At 49.6% G+C, this 25,675-nt stretch overlaps 1 protein-coding gene across 2 annotated transcripts in view; it reads left to right on the top strand.

The window, feature by feature from the left end:
- Positions 1–25,311, top strand: part of LOC142579336 (uncharacterized) — a 162,717-nt gene extending 137,406 nt beyond the window's left edge. For both annotated transcript variants that reach the window (XM_075689414.1, XM_075689413.1), the window contains exon 6: positions 25,032–25,311. The gene's annotated coding sequence lies outside the window, so the exon portion shown is untranslated. The remainder of the gene's footprint in view (positions 1–25,031) is intronic.
- Positions 25,312–25,675: the final 364 nt, after the last annotated feature.

Here is a 25,675-nt window from a genome sequence, read left to right as displayed (position 1 = left end):
CTGCTCGATAAAAGCAAGCGCGACGACGTCCCTATGGCTGCCGTTCTTGCGTGTGTGTGTACGCATTCGGGCGTCATGGCCGGCCCTTCTCCCGTTTCCCCCTTTTCTTCCCTCTCGAATGCTCCTTTCATCACGTGGGGAGAGGGAGACAGCGGAAGGGGATACACTTATTCCTCCTCTCCTTTTCTGTCTTCCCTTCCGTCAGGATTCCCCTTTTCCATTCGAAGACCTTCCTCTCTCAGAGTCCGTGTTGGGAACGTACACGCTGTTCGCCTTTAGATTTTCTTTTTCTCCGAGTCCTTTTTGCGCCATTACAAGTTTGCCCGTCGACGACTAATCCTCCCGCGGAACTGTCGCGGCACTTCGGTGGCTGCGACGGTCACTTAAAACCGGGCCGCGGCGTCGGGAACCACTGGAGTGCGGGGGGCGACTGTGGCACAACGTATACCTGCGTTATATAGCACTCGGCAAGGCGTGATGGCACTCTGCGCACCGGGAGCGCGTGAATGAGAGAGATCGGAAATGGATTCCGAAAGCACGCCGAAGAGTGGCGCGCGAAGCTAACAGCCAGATGTGTATGGTCGGTGCATTAGTCCCGTTCGGAAGCTTTCTCGGCCTCTCCTTTCTGTGCGGCTCGGATTCGCATAAGTGAGGAAGCTGTCAGCAGTTTCTGCTGTGGTGGTTTTTGGAGTGCGTGAAAAAAAAAAGAAAATGAGAACCGTCACTCTAAAAAAAGAAAAAGAAGACTGGTCATTCGTTAACGCGTATACATTCTTCGTTGAAGTGAATTTAGTGGTTCTTTTTCAGTAGCGGATAACCGCCGGTTGAGAAGCCACCGCGGCTGCCTGCCTTGTAGAGTGAGGCAAATGTTCGCAATGTTCGACTAGCTCACATCGTGCACGAACTTAGAAACCGAATATTAATTTTCTATTAGGCCTGTGCGCAGTTTGTAGGCCGGCAAAAATGCATTCGTTTTGTGAGGCGACAGTGGGGCGACTCATCAACATAGTCGCTATGACAGTAATATCGGCGTAACGTTACAAGAGGCGCTGTCTTGCCGTTTCGCGTCATATTCTATTATTCGTGGTATTGTTTTTCTGTCAGGAATTACTTGCTTTGGGGGACGTTGAGCCATGGCATGTCGTGGCTACTCGATGTCTGCAGATGCTGTCAAGGGATTATGGCTTTAAGTGAGCTGCCAATCATCAAGGAAAATGAAGAGTTTAACTCTCTGGCTGCCCATATATATATATATATATATATATATATATATATATATATATATATATATATATATATATATATATATATACTGCGCTTGTATCACATCTCGATGCCCTTGATGAATCTTCAAAGGCGAATTCGACTAAACCTCTCGGTACCATTGTCAGTGTGGCAGTGTGGATGATGTTTACCAGACCGTCAATGAGACAGTACAAAACGAGACAAAGAAGGACGTCAACGTTAGTTACGGGTCATGCGAACCAACCTATTCTTGGTCTTCCTGCCTGTTAACGTCAACCATGCTGTCCGTGAATCACGGACGTTAAATTACTGTTACCGCACTAGACTCGACAAGACGACAGAAAAGAGAAGTATATAGATACAAAGACAGAGCGCTATTCTACCATAGGTAACTAGGCCTTTGGCAGGCTTCGTTATAGAATATAAAAAAAAAAACTGAGGTATTCTTGAGCTATATACGTGGCGCATTTCACCGGGTTGCGCAGTGTACCAATACACACAGTAGTCCATTAAAGAAACAGCTTCTGTGTCCTTGTGCGAAGCGAAAGAAGAAAAAAGTTGTGCATGCATGAAAATGGCTCTTGTGAGTTCTAGCTGTCATTTCACATGCAACCACTGTATAACTCTTTATCGTGAGTAAAGGAAAGCCTTTGATTACGGACAGAAGTGCAGAGACTCGATAACGCTGATCGCGCACTCTACCTTTAGCTTTACGATTACATAGTAGACTGCGAAGTTCTCAGTTCTGTTGAACTTATGTGTTGCTATAAAAGAGAGTTTTAGAATTGGGGGCCCAAGCGGCTCGGGGACCCAAGAAAATTGCGCGCCACAAGTGCGCATGCGCAGAACCCAAGCCAGTCTTGGGTTCTTGCGTTCGCGTTAACCCAAGACCCAAAAATCGAAAACTAGCGTGGGCCCCCAAGCCGTCTTGGGCCGCCCTCACGGGTGACAGTGCTGACGTACAGCAGATGGTCGCAGAGCAAACTTTATTTACTTCAACTGATTTTCGCCATTTCACGCGGGTGAACTAACAGTTTTTTCGCAGCGCGACACAAGAAAACACCAACTAAGAGCACTTCGCTTCGACTGGCTTTGCTTGGCTTAGAATCGCACACTTAATTTGTAATACTAACCGGTACTAACACAGTGAATACGTTTCTTGCATTGTTCTCTCTTTTTGCTCAAAAATGCATTCTGTTCGTTTTCACAGAAAAGAGGTTCCGTCTTCTTTTTTTTTTTTTTTTTTGCTTTCAAGCACCTTTCTATTTTCCACACTGCGGCGTCCCGAGCGCTCAACCCAACGCTGTCTGCATTCGAGCCAATCCTCAAACTCTGCTGCTCATCTAAACCCAAGAGCAACCGACGCAACGCGGCTTGGGGGCCCAGTGCCTTGCGCCCCCAATTCTAAAACTCTCTAATATATATGATATAACTTGCGTTTTTAGATCACACGAGCGGCGAGTGCACGAGTTCATCTTGCAGTGATCATAACGGAAATGTATAGGGTGCCGTCGTTTTTTTTTTAGATTCAACCCAATTTTAGATATCCCGCGTGGCATGTATCGCAATTTTGCTCATCGAGCTGGGTTCTAGAGGCGGGAATTATTTGCAAAAAAAATGGTAATGTCTAATCGACTAATTATTGAAATATCGCTCATTAACTTTTGAAGTAATCGCTTCAGGCACATGTTGCCACTTATAAATGTACTATGCGCCTGGCATTGGGCGTTGGCTTGTCCAGTAATTACTACGAATAGACAAGACTTGAAAATTACGCAAGCTGGTGGTTGGTTCATGATTACGAGCACCGCGAACAACACGGATAGGGAAAGAATCGCACGGGGCAAGGCCGTCGCGTTCACGCACGCACACACACACACACACACACACACACACACACACACACACACACACACGCACACGCACACAAACACGCACACAAACACAAACACACACGCGCGCGCGCACACTGACCCAAGATGAAATGGTTCGGCCAGAGTCTGTCTTCTTCTATGACGCATTAATAGCGGCTCAATGTGTGCCATATACGCGTATGAGGGCTAATATTTTTCAATAAATGTTCGTTGAAGTTCAGCGCTCGTCCTTTGTGATGTGTTTTCTGTCCTCGCTGTGCGTACTGCCTTTCAATCACCAAACTACAACTACAAATAAACTCATCTGCCTCGGGTTACATCGTATTACAACAGTTTGGTTTCAAACTGCAGTACTAACCCAACACAATCCATCATATTTATGCGGCGTAAACGTAGTAAGCTGCATTCTACATGCACTCAGGCATGCACTCTACATATCCTCAAAGTGTGTGGAAGGCCATTTTACGCCATACCAGCTTGGCCCTTTCCAAAAGGAAAACACAAATAATCTCGTCAAGGTTGTTGCCGCTTTCTGTATGCAGCTTTTAGTCACTGCGCACGCGAAAAGAGGCTACGAAAACCGCGCGCGCATAAGTGGCACTCTCCAATTTAAGCTCTCATCGAACTGGAACCGAGCCACCCGGTTATTTGCATCCGATAAAGCGCAATGCGTGTATTTTGCTACGATGTAACCGACGCATCTCTTTTTCTTTATTAGGACGCTAAGAGAAGAAAGAAAGAAAATCCGCGAGCGCATTAGCACTTGGCGACCTGCGCCATCTGCACTCGTCCCAGGAACTGCACGAACAGGAGCCATTAACGCTAATCTAAAATTCAGCCAGCGCGGAGAGTGGTGTTGCGGCAGCGGCGGGACGTACACAGCCTGTGCAATCGTTCTTCGAAACGAGAAACTGTTCCCCGCAGAGAGACCTCCACCGGAGGCAATGTCTCGGACTGCACGCTCGCGTGGTACGAAATAAGCGGCAGTAACTGCTTCAGCGCCCGTAAAATAGGAAAAATGAAATAAAAGCAGACCAAGAAAGGACACCCCCCCCCCCCCCCTTCCTGCGCCGCGCGTTACGTTGAGATATTCAACGGGGTATACATACACTGACGTTCGTGCCTGAGACGTATTTCGCGATTGCTCGGTCCCCATGCGCAGAAGGGTCTTCGCGGTATAGTCGTATAAGTCGAAAGAGGTCTGGAAGGCGGGGAGGGGAATGAATTGAGCGAGCGCTCCTTAACGAAGCGAAACGCGTGCCGACTACCAATGCAGCTCGCTTCCACATAAGCGGACATCTGACGTGATTGGGGGAAACTGAAAGCCAGCCCGACGCTATCGGCCATTGCAGATGAAGCACCCTCCCGGCGGTTCTCTCACGCAGTCGCCCGGAATCGCCTTTCGACCATCCTTGCGCGGCCTCCTCTCCTATTGTTGTGCCTTTCGCGTGTCCCCCCGCTACCAGCGTGTCGCCGTCAGCCCCCGTCGGTGGCTGCGCGAAGGTCTCCGAGCTGCAATCAGTACTGGCCATCGCGGAGGCAGCGACGTCCGTTGCCGCGGTTGCAGTGTGACAGCGTTGCTCCTCGTAGACGCGGCATGTATCCCGCTGCGGCGTGTATCCCACTGAGGGTGCGCGGGGTCTTGCGATGTGTGTCGGCGAGCGGGGACGGAATGAACGTAAAGATAAAAAAAAAAAAAAAAAGAAAAGGAGGGACCTCCTCCGTCCGGTGTTCTTCTGAATGCGGCCGATTGGAATCATAAGCGTCTGCTTTCAGTCTCGCCGTTGCTGCGTTCGATTGGCTAAGCTTTCACGACCAAAACGACGACCGGTATTGCGAACAGCAAGACAGAGGCTCGCGTGTGCACACACACACACACACACACACACACACACACACACACACACACACACACACACACACACACACACACACACACACGCACACGCACACACACACACACACACACACACACACACACACACACACACACACACAACCTCTTCCGCTAGAACTGCCGGTAAACCGATCACGATATTTGATATACTATTACTGAAGGCTTGCCAGCTATAGTGGCAAACGACGCTTAAGAACGAAAAGTCCGCCCCAGAACTTGTGGTTTCGCTTGACTCCCTAGTTAGATAGATAGAGAGAAATTATTACATTGAAGGCAGATAGGTCCGCCTGAGCAAGCAATCCCTGGGCTGCTGCTGTGCGCCGAGGAATAAGGACAAAAAAGAAGGATGGTAGATGATCTAGAAACAAAGAAAGGATGCTTATGTACAATTATCACGCAACAGTTGTTTACTTAAGGCCTTTTGTTCAGTCCAGTGTTCGGTAAATGGTCCTGAGCAGCCCGCTTAGCTGTTCTTGCTGCTGTGCGGTCAAACCATGAGCGCCTGTTGCGCTTTGTAGCTGGAGAGGACACCGCGAGTTTGATTCTTTGGCATGGCTGCCGGCCAGTTTTCAATGGCCTGGGTATGCAACAAAGCCCGTGTAATGAGATTTGACTACATGATTAAAAAACCTAAGGGGTCGTATTTTGTAAGGAATTTCTTTTTTCACCCTGTTGTGTTCATTTCAGGTCACCCGCCTCGCCGTGTGGCTAATACCAGTGATAGCGCAGTCGCGTTCATTGCGTTATCCAGAGACGATGGACAAGACCGATAGAAAATCATAACAACTGTAACAATTATGAGCCAAGATGGTCGAGATTAATTCGAAGATCTTTACTGCAACGTCGATCATACCCATAAATTTCGGGTTATTAATCCCCACAACATATGTTATTATTATTATTATTATTATTATTATTATTATTATTATTATTATTATTATTATTATTATTATTATTATTATTATTATTATTTGCAAGCTTGTACTGTATTGTTTTTTGTATCCAGATCATTGATTTACAAGAGTGTATGATTTATATATTATTGATATATAGATTTCAGGACAGAACTCTTGCTATGGCCTCAAATCTCGAAGCATTAGTTCGTCAAGACACTCTAAAATTCTACATCAGCGCTACCATGCTGTTAGAAAAAAAATAGTTGCGCTTGCTATTAGCAGCGGCATGCGCTAATATTGATAAGAATAACATGTACGCAGACTTCTATTCGCGATGAACTGTTGTATCTTGTTCAATACAGCTTCTGGTCGCCAATTGTGTACACCATCGTAAGCGGCTTCAAAGGAGTAGGGTTCCGCATTGTTATTAGACACACATAACGGACAAAACTGACAGAGCAGAGTGTTAATACACTTCTGGTACCGAAGTACTGTTAAAATTGTGTCCACACTCCACAGTAAACCGTGATTATGATGGCATGAGCGACATCAGATGGGTGTCTTGATTTAATAAATATCAAAAAAATAATATTAAAAAAGAACACTTGACGCACCCGAAACGGTCGAGAAGAAACGAATTAGAATCAAGTACAAGACATCAGTGGCATAGCCAGGGGTGGTGCACCGGTGCACGTGCCCTGCATAACATCTCGACTTCATAAATTCTTCGACGGCCGATTCCAAGAATTTTATTCTCATAGGATTACTTCCTTTTTTTTTGTGTGTGGTTTTACGTGACAAAACCACCATATGAGTATGAGGCACGCCGTATATAGTGGGGGACTCCGGATTAATTTCAACCACCTAGGCTTCCTTAACGTGCCCCCAATGCGCATGACACGGGCATTTTTGCTCTTCGCCCCCGCCGCCCCCTATCCCTTCCAGTTGCGGCCGCCGCGACAGGCATTCGATCCCGCGACCTCGTGCCTGGCAGCGCAACGCCGTAGCCGCTAAGCCACCACGGCTGGTCTGCATGCCATCAATGCTGCGCTCTATAAGTTCCTAAGCAGCGAGGTTGTGACGCTGGACGCGCATGTACTCTTGCGCCACTGCCAGCATCGCTGGGCAATCGTAAGCGAAAGGAAGCGACGGCACTCAACAAGGCAGCCGCGTTTCCTCCGACATCAAGCAGCAAGGAAACGAAGCCGGGGATGAGGACAGCAACGACGCCGTGCGAGCACTTCTTTCCCTGCAGTCCGGCTGAGAAGAGCGCGCTCATCGGTCAGGCCACGGGATCCGAAAGGAGCTCGGAGACGCGAGAGAAAAGCTGCAGAGCCACGGCGGCGCCAAAGAGCAGTAGGCGCAATGGGCGTGCTTCATGCCGGCGGCGGGTCCCAGGAAATGCCGGCAGCAGCCGCTGAAAGCTTTGTTTCCTGCGGCCGAAGCAGCGGCGGAGGCATCGCGCCGCGCGGGGAGGAAGTTGTCCTCGCTCGCGCCCTTAGCGGGACACCGCTGCACACGAGCGCGCGCACCCATTAACTTGAAAGGTATAGCGTCGGCCGCCACCGCCGCCGCCTGTATATCTCTTTATACATTAGGAGAACGCGAAGAGGGGTGGCGGAGAGCGAGGGCCGAGTGTAGTAGTACGCGTCGCCTTCTTGCCCGCCTTGTTCTGGTCCATTTTCATTTTTTTTTAAGTTGCCTCGCGTGTGGCAGCAGGCAGGCAGCGCGGACCGGAAAGGCTTCTAATGGAATCCATTATGGGAGCTCAAACAAGAGCGTCTATATGCTGCTGCCAGGCGTCTCTCTTTCTCTCTCTCTCCCTCACACTCACAACGCGTCTTCCCCCCATTTTTTTCCCATCCCTCTCTCTTTCTTTTTTATTTCGTTCCGTACTTCGCAAGCAGTGCATTACGGGAGGCCACGGCAAAAGACACAGGCAGGCACGGCCGGGCACCGGCAAGCCGCCGGCCCACCACGATGCTACATACTTCTGTATGACTCGCATACAGCTCCGCCGCGATGGCAAAAGCGACGGGCATCTCCGCACGCTGCCGTCGCCAGTGCCGCCGCATCCTGAGCAAAAGAAGCAGCGCACCTTGTCGCTCCGGAGTCTCTCTCATTCTTCTACTATTTTCTTTGCTTTACTTAGCTCTCGCCTGGCCCTTCGCGATGTGAGGGCCTCTGCGAGGGCTTATCGGCGACAGCACTTCACCGGGCGGCCGCCGTCATCAGTATGCGAGTCGCGTCGCTTCCTGTGTTGTGTGTATACCTTGTCGAGGGTTGCCGGAGATGCTTGCACTCTGATAGCCTAATTGCGGTACCTCCGTCCCGTTCGCCTGCCTGCTGTTGCTCACTCGCGCGCTAACGAGTGCTTGCAGTGCGCTCAGCTTATGGATGGATGGAGCGAGCGAGGAGAGATGCTTCTTAAAGCACCCCGTGACAGCGATGGAGCGACGAGGATATTCCTGATGACGGTGCTCGATGGCCTCCGGTGTAACCCTTGCGTCCGCCTTGAACAGGATAATGTGCGCGCAGAGGCGGTGTTCAAACTTCTGACGGCAATGCTAAAGCCATGCCGGAACGTTGAAGTGAAATTAAGGAGCTTTCTGTACGCCCCACAGAAGCCTCTCAAAGCCGGGCATTGACCATTGCCCGTATCAAGATCTGTGTGTCCGGGTCTTTCCAATTTTGCCGATTAGGAGTCACTTTTAAGCTTCTTGCTTGAACTTTTGGCATTTCTCTTCGCTATTTTGTGCTTCGTAGACCAGTGCACCGGCACTCTTTGATCCTGACCATTCAGGAGCGCGCGGTTCGGAAACCGCATTTACGATTATAAACCTCTTGCCTCCCCCTCACGTTTTTTGAAAACACACTGTATGAGTTCATCTTACTAAAGTTCCGTAATTAAACAGCTCCTAGGATATCGTCAGCTGACTGTGAGGCCGAAGAGCAGATAAAGAGGTTTTGTCTTTATTCAAAAGCGAGACATGACTGGCATGCTGCTCCAGATGTTGGGTTAAAAATACAATACGTAGACGCAGTGATGACACAAGCGCACAAATGGCACATGCGTCCACAGACACGCACACAGATTCAAGCTGCTTATAAAGCCTCATTAAGTCCTGTAGTCCACAAATATACAAGGACCATCCACTGCTCATTTTGCTTACACTGCGCTTTAATACCGAGCTCTCTGTTGACGTAGCTGTTACGTGTATGGGTGATTTCACGTGCTGACTCGTTCGCTTAGTGCCTGCCTGCGGCGAGCAATGCGGTCCCGGCTTTGTTGGATACAATGTAATATGCAGCTTTGACAAACTCAGTCATAACTCTTTATTTGAATGGAGATGCAGATCAAGAACATCAAGTCCATTGCGCAGCGATTGTGAGGCCCATCTTACCTTTCAAGACTTCTGCAGCAGCTGGGGCTTTTGCATATTTCTTGTCGTATCATCTCAAATAGGGAAGACATTCGTATTGGCTAGATTTTAATGTTGTTCGGCTGTACGGGCAAGCTTACGAGTGTTGTCACCCATGACGGAAGGTACATCTGTGACGAATGCCCCGCGGTGCGAACGCGAGTAGTTACTTGATAGTTATTTCTCGACATCGATGATCATTAGCGAAAGCTGCTTCTTTTCAGGATCAAGCTGATAGCGCCTGCGAGCGCGTGGTGCTAATTCTCACTACCAACGACATCTATTATTGCGTTTGTCACGTCAGCACACTTCCACATAACTCTATATTCTGGGCCGCATATGACCGCATATATTTACTTCTGTCTAAAAGTCTGGCATATATACGGGTCTTCGGAGTGCTTGCTTCATCAGCATTACTCGACAAATCTGCAAGACAAGAAGTGTCCGTCGCATGATAGAAAAACTGGTACTTCTGTGTTTTTTCAATAGATGCTACTCACAATAGACTGCTTCTTCTTCGCGTTTCTTCGAACTATCGAAGCCATCGCTCGCAATATTTCGACTGATTATGTTCGCGATTACAGACATTTCTTCGGACTGCAGTTTTAACGTGTGTCGCAGAAAATTCGGTGTTGGCGTCGGACGTCGTTTCGGAAAAATATATATATATATATATATTTTCGAACCACCCATACCCAGGCCCTCCAAGTGGCGCAAGGAAATTACTGAAGTAATTGCATTTCTCAAGCTAAAATACGTAGAAAAATCCCAAAGTAAGACTTACACACAACCTACAGACATGATAGCTCTCGGATAGTAATTTGAATATACGAGAAAGCATAATTCTATGACGCGAAAACTAAAACAAACCCCTTTTCCAGCATTTATACAATACATACGCCACCGAGAGCGTCTACCATTTGCGCGGGCCGGCGCGTGGATATCTCGGAGTCCACGTAGCGGCATGCCCGCTTCCTTGAAACAGTTCCAGATGGCACTCGCCTCCACGGCATCACGGCCCACGCAAGAGGCCGCGTTTCTACCAGAAAGCCCGCCTTCGTGCTTAGCGTTCGTCGCGAGTGTTTATCGGTAAACATTACGGTTACATACGCTGCAGTTGCCGGGAAGCGTGAGAAGCAGTCATGGATCTTTGAATGCTATCGCGTTCCACTCTTAAAGGCGAAGCTTAAGCGTCCTCCAAATTTTTATACCACCTTCGGAAACGAGTCGCATAATATATCATCCAGCAGCCAGGCCTAGACGACGCAGCATCCTGTCGCAGGCATCCAATACACCAAGCAGGCAATTACTTGAGCGGATCACACGCAGTTTCGGCGCGTGAGCAGTAAACAGGCAAGCCCCCATTTTCGTCTGGGGGTTTGCCTCTGCAAGAAGCCGTTCCCTATACAGCCTCTCGCTAAAGTTTCCGGCGCATCCCTCACTGACGCTCGCTACTGCCTCCGGAATGACCGAGTGAGTCAGCGAACCGCTCTCTCAGGAAGCCGGCGATTCCCGAAAGAGACGCGCAGCGGTGGGCAATAATACCTTTGGCGCAAAAGCGGTCGCGGGAAGAACGGGTTCGTTAGCTGCGCACCGAGCGCCTCATGCCTCGCACTGCGGGTACGTAGCACAGGCAGGAAGGCCGGTAAGGTGAGGCCGATCGTCCTCGGCGCTAACAGCTTGGGGGGCCGCAATAAATTACGGTCACCGCCGCCACTCGACGCCAGCGCGCGCAGGCGAGCAAACGCAGGAGCCGCCGCAATGCCTCTGGCACTTATCCGCGGCTACCGCCCGCCCAGGAAGCCCACACCCCCGCGCTGCAAGCGGCGTGCCCCCTTTTCTTTCTCACCCTCTCCAAATCCCCGGTCTGAGAGAGCAATACCAATCTCTCCGCGAGAGCTGTAATCCTGGTCGCGAGAGCTCATATATCCGCCGGAGCGGCCAAATTAATATGTATCGCGCCCATAAATCGTCGCTTGTCGTTGGAACGAGGCCCGGCGCCAGCGTTGAGTTGCCGCTTCCCGCGATTCTGCGGCCGCTATGGGCAGCAACAACACTTCTCGCACCCTCGCGCACCCTCCCGCACCCTCCCGCACCGACTCTCCATCCCCTACACCCGCGCCCAAGTCCTCTGCCGTTCCATTTCGCGTCCATTTCGGCGAACACGCTGCAAGTGAAAGTGACGCATGGACTTCGTTAAGGCCCGAGACTGGTAGCCCACGGCGTACTCGACCGCGGGGAAAAGCCTCACGCACAGAAAGTACAGATGATTCCCTGGACGAGCGAGCACATTCGTAATGCAGTGGCACTTGTTCGTATACCGAGGGCGACGCAGTTATGGCAGTATATTGCGGGCGTGTTCTACGTCAAGCGGGCTCCTACGCGCGCCATCAAGACGCCAAACGCGCCCAATTCGTCCACAGGAGGGCTTTCCGCCGCGTCGGCGAGCGAAGGCAGAACCGCTGGCATCGCTTCCTGCACGGGCTCCACCGTCCGTTCCCAATGTTGATTTTTCGAGGACGGTCCGCGCGTAGTTGTAATAGCGCCGGGAACGGCGGCATCAGCGCTGAGAGCACAGACCACGGTTAGGGGCAGCGTGTGAAGCGGAGCAAAGGAGAAGGGGGGAGGCGAGGACGTGGGGGCGGGTGCGCAAGCTGTTTAATTAGCGCCGCGCGCGACGAGAGAAGAATGGCCGCTCTCGGGGAAAACGGCGGGCGCGCTCTGCTGACGGTGTTGCCGCGCCAGGAATCCAATCAGCGGGTGCGGGCGCGTCTTTGGTCGGTCGCTCAGACGTGAAATAGAAGGACGCACTGGAATGCCTCTCGCGCCGTCCCTTCGGCGCCGCGGGGGCCTGCTCCGCTTAATCCGCATGATTCCGTTCGGCGCCGCCGTCGCGGGAGCTGCCGCCCTGCCTTCCTCCTTCCCGAAGCCCCGTGCGCGTACACGGCAGCGCGAGCGCGCGCGCGCGGACGCGTCCGATCGGACCGTGAACGCCCGCCCGCTTTCACGACGATCTCTTTCACTCGCCTTCCGCGGGCCGGAAAACAGCGCCGTGCCGCTCCAGGCGCGCCTAGGCAGGCAGCTCGTTTTCGGTGCCAAACACCGCGACGCACCAAGTTTGCCTCTTTTCCTTGCAGTCCTGCAGCCCTCCCATCACACCACCATCACATTCATTCCCGTTCGCCAACTCATCTTTCTCTCTTCCTTCTTCTCTATCTAGTAGTCTGTTTGTAGATTTCACTCTCGCGAGATCTCGAGCGCTAACAAAGAGAGCAATTATCGGCCTCTTCTGTGTTCACGCGCCGTCCGGTAATGAGGTAGGCTGGAAACTGTTAGCGCTGCCGAGTGTGATGACGAAACGGCGGAGAGGAGGAGCGCGTCGCTCTATTTTTTTTTTCCTCCGTCACATTTCTTTTTCCCCGCTTCGGCTTTTCTTCTACCAGCGTGGTCATCTGCGATGTGTCCCCTTGGTTCGCCCCCTTCTGGGCTTGATATTTCTTTCACTCGCGGAAATTGGGGAAATTGCGAGAAATGATCTTGGCGTTGAATCAATGTGGCAGAGAAGGGAAAATTTAGCTCATTTACAACAAGTAATTTCCTCGCTCCAGGGTGTTGCGTGTAACTATTCCTCAAGTCACCAAATTCTATCAATACCGTCCGATTTCTTTTCGGTGCATCCTCTATCAACACTGTACTCCATCAGAAAAGTGATACACCCTTACGTGAATCGCGACGCACATCGAAAGAAGAACAGATTACGTCACTATATTCATTTTAATGATTTAAATCCCAGATTTAGACAGATTCGGGATAACGCCATAAACATGCCCCTCATTCACAACAGCCGTCGACCATTCAACGCCTCTCCGGGTGTAACGGCGTCATATACATTCAACAACACTGGCGCACCAGAAGCTGTGCTAATGAGGTTGCTTTCGCTAAACGAAAGAAAAAAAAATGGCCAGGGAAAAGCACGAAGCTGAATTTGAGAAAGGTGTTTAGCTCTAGAGAAGAGGGATGAAGTGTTGAGAAAATACGCAGGTTGAAAAGGGGAAAAGAGGGAAGGGCTGAGCTCGCGCGTGTGTTTCTGAACCAAGTGAACGAGAGTATATAGGGTATAGGGGATACCCACGAAAAACAAAACAACAAACAAATGGCTACGCAACGCGCCACAGACGCTGAGAGAAGGGTGGGGGGGGGAGAGCCAGAGAAGGGAGAAGGAAAGAGGGACTGTACGGGAGACTTCGCAAGGCCGCAGGAAATGGCGGACGGTAAGAGAGAGAAGGAGGGGGGAGGGGAGGTGTGCGCAGGGAAGGCAGCGAGTCCAATCTGCGATGCAATTCCCCGGTCCGTCCAAAAAAGTTCCCAGTCCAATTTGCTCGCGCCCCGACGAGCTCGTTTTCTTCCCCTTCCTCGGCAGCGGCGGCGCTGCGTTGCGCTCCCACTTTCTTTTGTTGTGCTTCCTTTTCCCGCGACTGAACTTTAATTAGCGGCGTTTGATTGGCGTTCCGCGGTCTCGGCAGCCAATCCAATCAAGCGGCGGCCGCCTGCGCTCCCTCTCTCGCCCGTTCCACCGTCCGCCGTGGGGCTCGCTCGCACGTGAAATAAGATAGAGGCCCAGTTAATCTGCGGTCGCTCCAGGCGAGGCCCTGGTCACTCGGCGACTGATTGCCACTTGCCGCGCCTCCATTGGACGCCGGCCAGCTAGCCCAGCTATACGGCTTGCGCTATGCCGCGCAGGCTCCGAGGCGAAGCTCTCTGACGCTTTTGCTACTGCTCGCCTCCCTATATACGCTGCCAGGTTTGCGTGATTACTTGCCGCGATGCTGCAGCTGTCGGGACCAGAACGCGCGGGGATCTCTTTCTCTCTGTGCCTTCTTGTGTTCTAGCCATTCTCTCACCGGAACCGTCCATGATTGCGAGGACTCGGTTGCGGCAAAACTAACCTGTCCGATTGATGGAGGTGGGGGCAAAACTGCTCTAATGACCCTCTTACGGCAACAACGCTGCTGGCAATGCGCAGTACCACATGGAATGCGCTGTAGTGTAGTGGGCGCAGCGCGTCCTGTGGGAACGTGACGTTTAGAAAGCGTCCCGCCGATGTCTCTTCGTCCTTTCCTTTGGCTCGACTATATGAGTGCTTTTGCTTTCCGCCGTTACGGATGGCGAAGTGTCGGGGAAAACCTTCAATTATGAAACGCGAAATGAGTTTTCGATCGTCAGTTGGGTACGAGCGCGTTTCTCGCAGCGATGGGAAATGGCGTGAAAGCACGTGCGCCTCGACCCGGTTCCCCAACTCAATTATACGTCCTGTTATTGGCTTCACGCGCGGCGAGAACGATTGGCGAAAATGGCCTGCGTCCGATCTAATTTGAAGCTGTCACTCAGAGTCGCTCCCTTCAGGTTTATTATCAACAAATTTCACCTCGGGCGAAAAAAAAAAAAAAAGAGAAGTGAAGGCCTTACAGTGACATAGTGCTATCAGATATTCCAGATGTCCAACGTTTTTAAGGTATTTCTTTGAAGAGATGTGTTTCGATTTGCAACCGAGTTTCCTTTCATCAACAATGCGAAGAGATCGAGTTCAAAGAGAACCTTTGCAGAAAGGAATGAGCTTCAATAGGATGGAAAGTTCGGCTTGATGGGGGTTCATGGCTATAGGTATACAGCGGGAGGAAGACAATGTGAACAGAATTAGACTCTGTGTGCGTCCACACTATCCGTCTTGTCTTCCTCACGTTGTAGCCTGTACCTGTAGTCTTGACAGCTAAGGCCCGAATGATGAAGCAACACGTTTTCGAGAATTTTACCAAATTGTACTTTTATGACAAGGCATTGCTGGCTCCACTCGTGAAAATATCTCCCCCTTGACACCTGAACGCGCAAACGTCTATCCCGTTCGCGCACATATAAAGAAATTGACAATAACGAACGCCATAAGAAAGTGTGTTCCTGTTTTCCTACCCTAGTCCAAGTCAGCGCTATCCTGGTGCTGGAAGATCGCGTACATCGCCTTGCCCAACAACACCTCCTCTTATAGTCAATATCCTGCGCACAAGTTTAATGACTCGACGTTCCGAGCAGGAAATAGTTTCCCTGAACGGCCTCTAGCTCTATCACCGTAGAAAAGGTTCCGACTGGTCGCACCATTTCCTATAGCAGGGGCGCGCCTTTGCTACCGCATCTTTTCTTGCAAACGCAAAAGCACCACCAGTTTGCAGGGGGTCATAAATATTGTTTAGTGAGTGAGGCATATTTGTATAAAGAACGCATAATAAGCTGACGGTGGGTGCGGCAGAAAATGTGCTCGACGGAGCGCAGGACAACACTGACTTTGGCGTGCATAGACACCTGAAAGGGCCAGCGTCGAGTTATTCGTAATTGCCCGAGCTATATATATACTTGCCCGTTCATCTTGCTATAGGACCCCCAGTGGCGCCATTATTTAATTCGGACGGTGAGGGAGCCGAATTCACAAGAGTTTTGTCCGTAAATGCTGTTTGCAATTGACTGGCCAGCTTCGGTAATCTTATGTCCAGCGTCATTACGATTGGCTGGAATTTGCTTTATACGAACTATCCTAGCGCAAGACCACTTTGTGAGAGCGAGCCCAGTTTTTTCAACAGGCCATGCTGCACGAAGCTGGGCCGATATAACACTGACATTCGTAAGTTAGAGCAATACGTAAACACAGACATCAGACAGTCGGGATAGGGGGTATATCATTAGCGAACTTCGGCCGGCCAATGTCAAAAAGTCCCTGCGAAAGAAAAGCACTGCGAATTGAGCACGCGTCATGTAGACCGAGGATAACATTTCCTTTGGTGCTCATGTATACTGGCCTGCTGTTCTATTATCGGAAGAATATCACGTTATCCTGAACATGCATGACAATCGTGAGTAGTGAAACACACTCGTACCTTCTTCTTTTGTTCACATTCCGCTATTCCTGGCTCACGCCAACACTGAAGATCGCGTCAGTGCGTACAGTGATCAGCCACTCAAACGCGATAGCCGTTGCTTTTTGCACCGCCGGTGGGCGCTGGGGACACCGGACTGATGCATGTATGGTATAGCTTTAAAACAAGGGCCTTTCGGGCGTCTTTTGACTGCATTTGTCTACCCGAGCAATTACCCCGTACTAAAGGAAGCACCAGCTGCTATGCAGTCACATTATCGCGTTTGAATCGCTCAGCACTGTACATTTCAGCGTTCGTCACACTCGCCACTTGATTATTGCGCTACCTTATATGAAAAGAATATTGACGTGCAGCCATCGGCCAACTAAGTAGACACGGGATGAAGGGATACGTTCAATAGGCCACTTCTTCAAGAGAGAGATAGAGAGAGAGAGAGATAGAGAAAGGCAAAGGAAAGACAGGGAGGTTAACCAGAGATTATCTCCGGTTGGCTACCCTGTACTGGGGGAGGGGAAAGGGGATGAGATAGGTGAGATAGAGAAGGATAAAAAAAGAAAAAAAATCCTAATCACACTACGCTCTTGAATATACATACCCTTGTGCCTTCGTCAGTGCTGGTGTCAAAAATTATGGACTAGATGTCATCACCTGGTCATCCCTGTCATCATGTGATGTACAGGATTTCGTGTTAGGCTGACCGCGTAAAGCGAAATTTTTTTGGAGGATAGCAAGCACGTGAGCTTTCTGGCATTACCTAGATTTTCGGAGAGTGAACGTGCCTACGTGCGCGCTCATAGTCGGGTGCACGCTGAACGAAAGCAAAATGGCACTGTCCAGGGCTCGAGCATTGGTACACCACGGTGGATACCAGCATTGTACCGCGATGCGAGTGTCGCAGCGGATTTGGCGCCGTTAGTTGCGTCATGACCTTGTAAAATCTCCGTCGCGGAGCATTACTCCACACGGGGTCATCAGCGGAGTGGCATCCAAGCAGCACGTCGCCACGGTCAGCCCTTTAGACACATAATTCCGATGACTTTTCTTGAGGCTCCGGAGTGATTCGGCTGTCCGCCTTATTTGACGAGAGAGACGAGAGCGGCAATCTCTCGTCGCCTTATTTGGCGACGAGAGATTGCCGCTCGTACCTGTTCTACTCTTGGCAACCATGCAATCTTCCTGCAGAAGTTTGCCACTCCTGTTGTATTAGCCTATTCCATTAAGTTGCTTAGTCCGTTGCCTTCGTCTCAAGCGACGCGAAACACTCCGAGTCTCAATCGTGAAGCAGAATTGACATCACCGCACCTGACACATTTCCATCCTGGAAAGCACTCAAGCAGCGAGCACGTTGCGAGGTCCGAAGCTGTATATCGGCGATCGCCACTCGGAGAGGTCGCAGTACTTGAGGCGCGGACGCAGCGCTGTTCTAGCTTGCTTGGCGTCCTCGCCACTCCATTTACCTGTTTCATCGCGTGTTCCTCGTCCGAGTCGCCCGGGACCATTAATGGCTTCCCCATTACGTGACGCTCGGTCAAGCCGCTTATCGGCAAGAAACCACTATCGGGCACCCCGTCGCTGAAAGCATCGATCGGCATCATCCTCCCTCGCACAGGTCCGCAGGAGTGCGGGTGTCACACGTGCGTGGGCTCCGTTCCCAAGAGATTGGGTGCGGATAGCTCGTTGCGACGGCCTCTGGACCGCGTGCGAAAAGTGCACGCATGGGCCGGATCTTAGGCCGTACGAATGCGGCAATAGAAAATGCTGTACTTCGATTAGACGTCATTACATGCATGGCGTAGGGGGCAGCAACTGTTTTGTGTACTGAAGTGAGCGAGAACCGGCGTTACACACACAGGTCCTTACTTCTGCAGTCGCCATGTTGTAGCCTTACGAGTTGCTGGTATCGCAAGCTCTCACATGCAAAGTATGAAACTGGCACTATGGCGCTGCAAAATTTTGATCACAGCGCGCTAAACTGTCGATGTAAACTTGTAGTGCATATGTACCTACCTAGAGCTTCCAGAATTGTAGTGCGTACCTACCACGGAGGTGGCATTTAAGTACTCTTCCCCCTTCCCCAGTGTAGGGTAGCCTACCGGGCTCAGCCTGGTACGTTAACCTCCGTACCTTTCGCTTAGGACTTTCTCTCTCTCTATTACTACAATGTTGTACCAAGGTATGTCTCTACTGCAGTCGCGGAAGTATTACTCGTGTTCCTGCTTGATCCCTACTAAACGAACCATTTAAAACCAATCGTAATTGCTTATGATATACAGGTGTGAAAAATAACCATTGTTTCCACGTATGGTGAAGACGTATGAGACTATTAGTGACTCAGCTAACTTAATGCATGGTTCTTCAAAGAGCGTCAATGTGTCACGATTATTTGGTATTCGAAAAGTCAAGATCGAGCCTCCCACAATTACCTGCCAGGAATAATTTGCTCAGTTTTCAGGTATGTGTTCCAGTCTGTATATGGGAAGCGTTTTTAGGGAGCAGTACCTAATATTTCCTTTTTTTCGTACTAGGGCGCCATAACGTAAAGCTATTCCAAAATTTTTCTATTTCAATTCTGGAATCAGCCCTCCACGATTCGTCAAAACATGTTCGGGCCACCAGCCGCTGCACCTTTCGGCCACGCGACGTCACGAAATGTCCCGTCTGATATGATATGTGCACACTATTATGCGTGATTGGATCAAACGAAAGAAAAATAATAATTTCTCATTTGACGCCTTTTTCGCTAATGGAGGAAAAGGCTTCGTTTGACCAATAGCTATTGATCAAACTTTTTCGCGCTGCCTGTCTTTGCCTATCTGTCATGCGACGTCACAAAACTGCGAAAACTCACCGCGTCAAAGTGATGTGTAGCGCTAAATACGCACTAATATGCCGAACAAAACTGAAACTCTTTCTGAATAGCCGGAGGCTGCCCCGTTCCGAAAAGAAAAGAAGATGGCGGCCTGCCGATCGCCGTGGTACTGACTACTCGGAGCTACCGGGAGCATGGATGTATATGCGTGTAATTAAAGCTTTTGCGTGGCAGGACAACGTTATCGAGAGTTTTGTGCACGTATACGACATTGCTCTGCCAACTCTACTTTGCTGAGGATCCGTTTTGGCGGCATTTTTGAACCTTCCATTGCACGCCGCCGCGATTTTCGACCAGCCACCGCAAGCTAAGGGGAAGCGGACCAATCGCAGACGCCGGCACCACCATCCTCATCCGATTTTCTACTTTCGCTGTGCTGTCTCGGCCCTGCCGAAACTCTCTCCACTACAGCGTGCTCCTCGCCTCTTGTCAGCCAATTAGATAGGTAACACTGCTCAACGTAGGCAATGCTATTCACTTTGAAAGCAAAAGAATGTGACATCCAATAAACGATAAGCGCGTTTGAATGGGCTTTTCAAAGAACGCTGCGGATTACCAGTCGATGCTCGCGTCGGTGGTTACGTAAATTTAACGTCAGGAGATTGGAATAAAGAAAGGTCGAAATTGTTTTACGTTATAGGGCCCCTGTTTCCACTTTCTCAGTTGACTAAATAATATTGAATCTAAGACGCTTAATCACTCCCGTATATACACTGTAAACTCGGTGCTGCTGAAGAAATGAACGATTAAGTCAAAGAACCAATTCTGCCTGACTTCGACATGGTCACAAAAAAGAAGAGAAAAAAGAACACAGACAGAAAGGAAACGCTTTTCAAATATGGGCATTAACAAAGGAGAGCGAGCTCAATATCATTAGTCACATTTAGCTGATCTGTTTGCTGATTTGCCGCAACGCTTTATATGATATTTGACGTTTCTCTTTACTTTTGCTGCTTCCGAAAAAAATGAGTAAGAGAACAAAAATGTGAGGGCAGAAAGGGCAGTATTCGCATTCTTAGTCAACTCGGATCTGTCTCATTAGCTAAACTGCATTCGCTGTAGATGATGATGATGATGATGATGATGATGATGATGATGATGATGATGAAAAACTTTATTTATCCCTCTTTAAAGGGAAGGGGGCAATGGAATCGACAGACTTTAGAAGAAAAAAAAAGATTTCGTCATAAGCCCAGCACGCAATTTGTATTCTTCCCTTCTTGTACCGACGTCATAATACAATGACATACGCAATGGTTATATGGGTGTGTGTGTGTGTCTGTTAATTTGAGACAGGTGGGGAGGCAGCGTTAATTTAATAACTGCATCGGTGGACAGCTGCCTGTGAGTGCGTGTATTCGCATTTGCCTGCAGTTATTAAACGACCAAAAGAACGTGCTTTTTTTTTTAATTATTGTTATGATTCACCCATATACAGAGAACTGCTAACGCATAACGAACTTGCTTGTTCGGCGACTTTGCAATTGCAATATCGAACGTACATTTGTACACTGTACATAGCAGCTGGCTATATCACTTGCACGTTGAAGTTGTCTTACATTACCGGATTTTCGTTTGTCGCTATAGCCTGAAGGTTAGAGTCACAGATTAGAATCATATTTAAATTTCGTGACGCCTTCTGTTTTCGCGTGGATAAATGATTAGGAAAATCTAGCAACGCCATTATGAGCGGCACAGTTTCGACATTTGGTAAACATGAAGCATGCGCACATTTTCAAGGCGAAGCTTCGAAGAACTACGTCAATAAGGAGACGAAAAATTTTCCATGAAACATGTCATCGATTTCTGTCGCAAAGACAAACATTGTCTATCGCATTGCGACGACTGGACAATCGGCCGTTGTCTGTGCAGGTGCTGCTTGAAGACCGTCCCCATAGCTCGTCGGCCCACAAAGCTGTGAAGGCACTTTTGTCTTTCTTGAGGGCGACTGCCCTATGTGAACGCCGTTGACTCACTCAGGCCCTCCGTGTGCGTGCACGAGCTCACCGCAGCTTTTTTCGCCCTCTTTCCCGTCTCCCGGAGTAGGGTAGCCAACCAAGCGCATTTATGGTTAACATACCTGCCTTCTCTCTTTATTTCCTTTTCATCCCCTCCATAAAACAGTTACGATAATTTTCGTGCGAAGAACTTGTGTATAACAAAAGTCGAAAAAATTGAACTCACATATTTCTTTTACTGGCAGTTGAACAAGACATGCGAACCGCGTCGATGTGCTATTATCGATCACGTAATTAGCCTAAGTGTCACGACTACTGACCTCTGCTTTTGATTGCTGTGCTACGGATGTCACTTGGAATAGATTTGCATAAGGAGCACTTGGACAATGCAGGATGTTTCCTGGACTGGTTTTGTATCATCCGGGATATAGGGAATCGAGGCTTCTTCTTGCCGCACTAAAACAACAAATGTTTTATGAGGCGGTCGTTCTTTGTTTACCAATGACGTTTAGTCGACGCCTGTGTTTCGCATTCTCGTCATCTGAGCTCCACAAAGGAAACCGTACCCTTGCGTGAAGATTCCCTATCTTCACTTCAATACGTGTCAGGTGTATTCATTTCCTTGATCTATACACATGCATTCGCCGCTCACTCCTCTCGTTTACATACTGCACCTTTCCTTTATCTTTGCACAGAGGGTGGAACAGGTGACACATTTTGTTCGTCTTCAAGGCACGAACTTCGCGTGGAAATTCTCTTCAGCGCATTTGCAGTGTTGTCCACCGCCGAAATATTGGCACGGTGTGGCCGTGCCTGCAGTGGCTGAAGGAAGAGAACCAAATAAATTGTGACGACACATCGTCAGCGCGGGCTAAGCGATTCACGATGAAAGCTTGAAGGCTATAGCCACTCGGCCTTCCGCGGCCCCGCCGGTTGCTCGCTTTCTTACAGTTTGTACTCTCTTCTATCTTTTTTTTCGTGTTGTCGCCCCGTCGATATACGGACGGAAGCACGCACTGCCGTCCTCTCCGCCTCACGTCAAAGTGCTGTGCGAAATAAATCTGCGAAAATAGTCATGCGGCGAGGATACGAATGGAAAGAACAACGTGAAAAGGGCAGATGCGCAGAGAGAAAGAGAGAGATACCAAGGTCTTCCAAATGTACCTTTATATCTTTCTTCTCTTCTTTGACGGTCAGGTCTGAATCGATTTCGCAGAAATTCTTGATAGAACGCATTAGTGGCTTTTTAATGGAGGCTCGAAGCGGCAGCCAGACAAGTGTTTTCCATTAGGAACACGAACTGGATTGTATAAAAATTTACTGGGCCTCTCCATTGGTCGTCGCGCGAAGGGCGTGGGAAACGCAAAGCCTATATATATATATATATATATGTGTGTGTGTGTGAGTGCGTGAGTGCGTGCGTGCGAAGCTCGCTGCGTCGGTATATATAGGAGAGTGGCAAGAGCCGAGCGATCGGCAGCACGGAGCAGTCGTTTTGTGACTGCGCGAGGTACGGAGTGCCACAAAGGCCCGGAAAGAGAAAATGTATGAGGGAAAGGAGAAGGTGTGGATGTGGAAGGTGGCCAAAGCGGGGGGGGGGGGGGGGCGCAAGGTGCGAAAACGCAACCGGAGAATGTGGCGCTGAGGCGACGACATGGGCGGCGGAGTAAATGCAGTAGCCGTGAATCGCGAGGTGATGCGATGTAGTACACAGAAACAGAAAAGCAAAAAAAAAAAAAACGAGCTGGAAAGAGATGGGACGGGTCTCCTCTACGGCGTATATATACGAAGGCAGCGAGGCGAGACAAAGTGCCCTTTGGTTTTGTCTAAGAGCGACGGCAACGCGCGGGGGGGTTGAGTGCGAGCTTTTTGTACGAGGCCCGAGAGCACTTAGCGGAGATAAAATATTGCGTATTTGCGACCCACCGAAAGCTGAAAGCGAATGAAATGTACGGCAGCAGCGAATTCGGGAGAGCGAGCGCGCTGCGAACGAGCGCGCGGAAAAACGGCTTGAAACCGTGAGCTTTTTTTTTTTTTTTCAACACTTGCCAAGCCTTAAGAGAAGAGACGAGAATGTTGTTCTCTTTCGTTTCTTGACGTTGTTGTTTCGGCTGATGCGCTTTCGCCAGCGATGCTGGCTGCTCGTTCAGTCAACATTGAATGTTTTAGCGCGCGCATATTTGCTGTGCTCTCCTGGTGGTCTGTTTGCTCGCCGAGCATACATAGGTGCGAGGTGGCAGTAAATGGCTCGGTAGAGGCCCCGTGGAGCGGTGAGATCGAAGCCTCCACGCCACGGCGGAACGAACCGTTGCATGTTTGCATCCACGATAGGACAGCGCGCGTGAATGGCGTCGATAAACAAGCGCCCACCTACCCTACGACATAGCGTAACCGCCCTTGTTGAAACCGTTTGTGTACTGCGTGGGAAACAAGATAGCATGCTGGGCGCCAATGGTGGCGTAGATGTACTACGTGACTCGACAAGCTTGACCTCGTCGCGAGATGTCCCCACTGAACAGCGGTATGGAGTTCTGCGCTGGCTCGCTTTCGAAGGACTTGGTGTGGTTGCACGTGACTCGGCAACTTGACGAGAAACGTGGTCGTGATGGCGTCTTGTTTATTTTTGATCTGCTACTAGCACGTACAGTAGTGAGTTTAATGCACTCGGCTTTCAGAGAAGCCTCGATAAGTTGAGAAAAAAAAAACACGGAAAGCAGGCATTCAGCAGTGATCCGATGCAGTTCTCATGAAACTTTATTGATAGTTTATGACCTTCAGCGTTTTTATTTTGATGTTTTGTAAATGCCTAATATGCAATAGGTTTTCAACGTTTGGTTAGTAGGTTAAATTGAATGTTTGGCTAATAGGTAGCACTTGACATGGAGCATGGCGTCAGTTTGCTGTGTTTCCCGTTAGTATGCTGTGAGATTCGTCTCAGAGTCTCAGTCAGAGCCCTCAGAACACTCCCGAGCGCCAGGGCACACGTCTTAGCTGAAACCGTCTTTAGTTCCAGACTGGAGCGTGGAACGCTGTGTAGCAGATGCAGAACTCAGATATGACTATTGGGTGTAATAAGGTCGAATATGACCACAATATATACTTATCCGTTGAAATAAATGGGGTTTGTTGTCAGCGGGTATGCGTATCGTTCATCACATGAGTGGCTAAATATCTGCGCGGACTAAGTAAACGAGACTGCCTTCACTATGGCGGGCAGTAAGTGGCCGGCGACAACACACGTGTAGCATTCGTTCATAGTAGACAGTTTTAGTTACACGTACGTAGAGGCGTTGCGTACGTAGAGCTTCTACGTGTGAGCAGTGCGCATGCGTAGAACGTAGCGGGCGCGGGCGCGTCTCACGGACGTACGTGAGATTCAATTCTTTGCGTGCGTTTCTTGCGTACGTCGATTGCTTCGCGCGGGAGTTCCGTGAGATCACGAACAAGCGATAGCGGGCCGCGCGCGCGCAGACGGCTCGCATCGAAACACGGCGACAGGATTGAATTGGCTACCGCCGTGTTCACATTTCCCGATAGATAGAGCTACGGGGTCCCTCTTGGCGTGCGTCGCGTACGTGTAGCTAAAAGCGTTTCAGATGGCGTGCACGTAAGGTACGTAGGCTTTTCACGTTTGCGTACGTGAAGCCTCTACGTACGTGTAACTAAAACTGCCTAGTGTCGATAAGCCATGAGTATAGTGTCCACGAACCAGTGTTGCCTGCCTAATAAATGTGTGATTGCCACCTATATGTTTGCTATCAAGAACATATCACGTACTGGTCAATATCCTCATGTTTGTTCATTACATTTTACTTGCGTTTCATTGCATCGAGATGTGCAATGCGTTTGACTTTCTTCCGATCATTCTGTCTATATACATGTCCAGCGTTGGTATGCAAAAGCGAAATCAGTATTAACCCGCCATTCCTTTTCTCTCTTATTGTGCGCAGGTGTACACGACTAGTCTCCTCTTCCTTCCCCGACGAAAAAACGCCAGCGGCCTGAAGTCAGACTCTGGGCGCCCGCAAGTTCCTCAGCTGCTCTGGTCTTCGTGTTGATTCAGCTCCTTATACATACCTGTGTACATAGAGACCCCGACCCCACCACCTGTAAAGCTCGCTGCACCCGCTGCCGTGTGATGTGTAAATACGCCTGCTTGCGCCCAGTCACAGAACGGCGCTGCCACTTATTGGAATCATTAAAAAAAAGTGTGTACAGTCATTACTCCGACATTCGTTGTTCTTGTCATTTTACTCCACGGCATTGGAGCGCAGATGGACTTCTTGTGTACAAGACACTAAAGGAGGCCCATAGGCGTTTTTCTAGCGTAAGAAGTGCAATAAGTTTGCACGGCTAACACTGACACCGTGACAAGCGCACATGGATGTAAATCACTTCAGCTGTCTTGCCTTTCTAGCTTTACAGCCATATATGATAGATGAAGAAAGATGAAGACAAACAGAGGACGCAAGAGATTTAGTAAGGTTAACCTTTCGGCCGGCACACTGGAGAAGCCTTGTTCACAGTGAAGTTAAAAGACGACGAAAGAGTTGCTTAAGTACGTCGTATAACGCGACTGAGGCATCTACTATGA

Source organism: Dermacentor variabilis, chromosome 4, assembly GCF_050947875.1.
Source record: "Dermacentor variabilis isolate Ectoservices chromosome 4, ASM5094787v1, whole genome shotgun sequence".
Classification (NCBI taxonomy): Eukaryota; Metazoa; Arthropoda; class Arachnida; order Ixodida; family Ixodidae; genus Dermacentor; species Dermacentor variabilis.
This window is presented reverse-complemented; position numbering and strand designations above follow the sequence as displayed.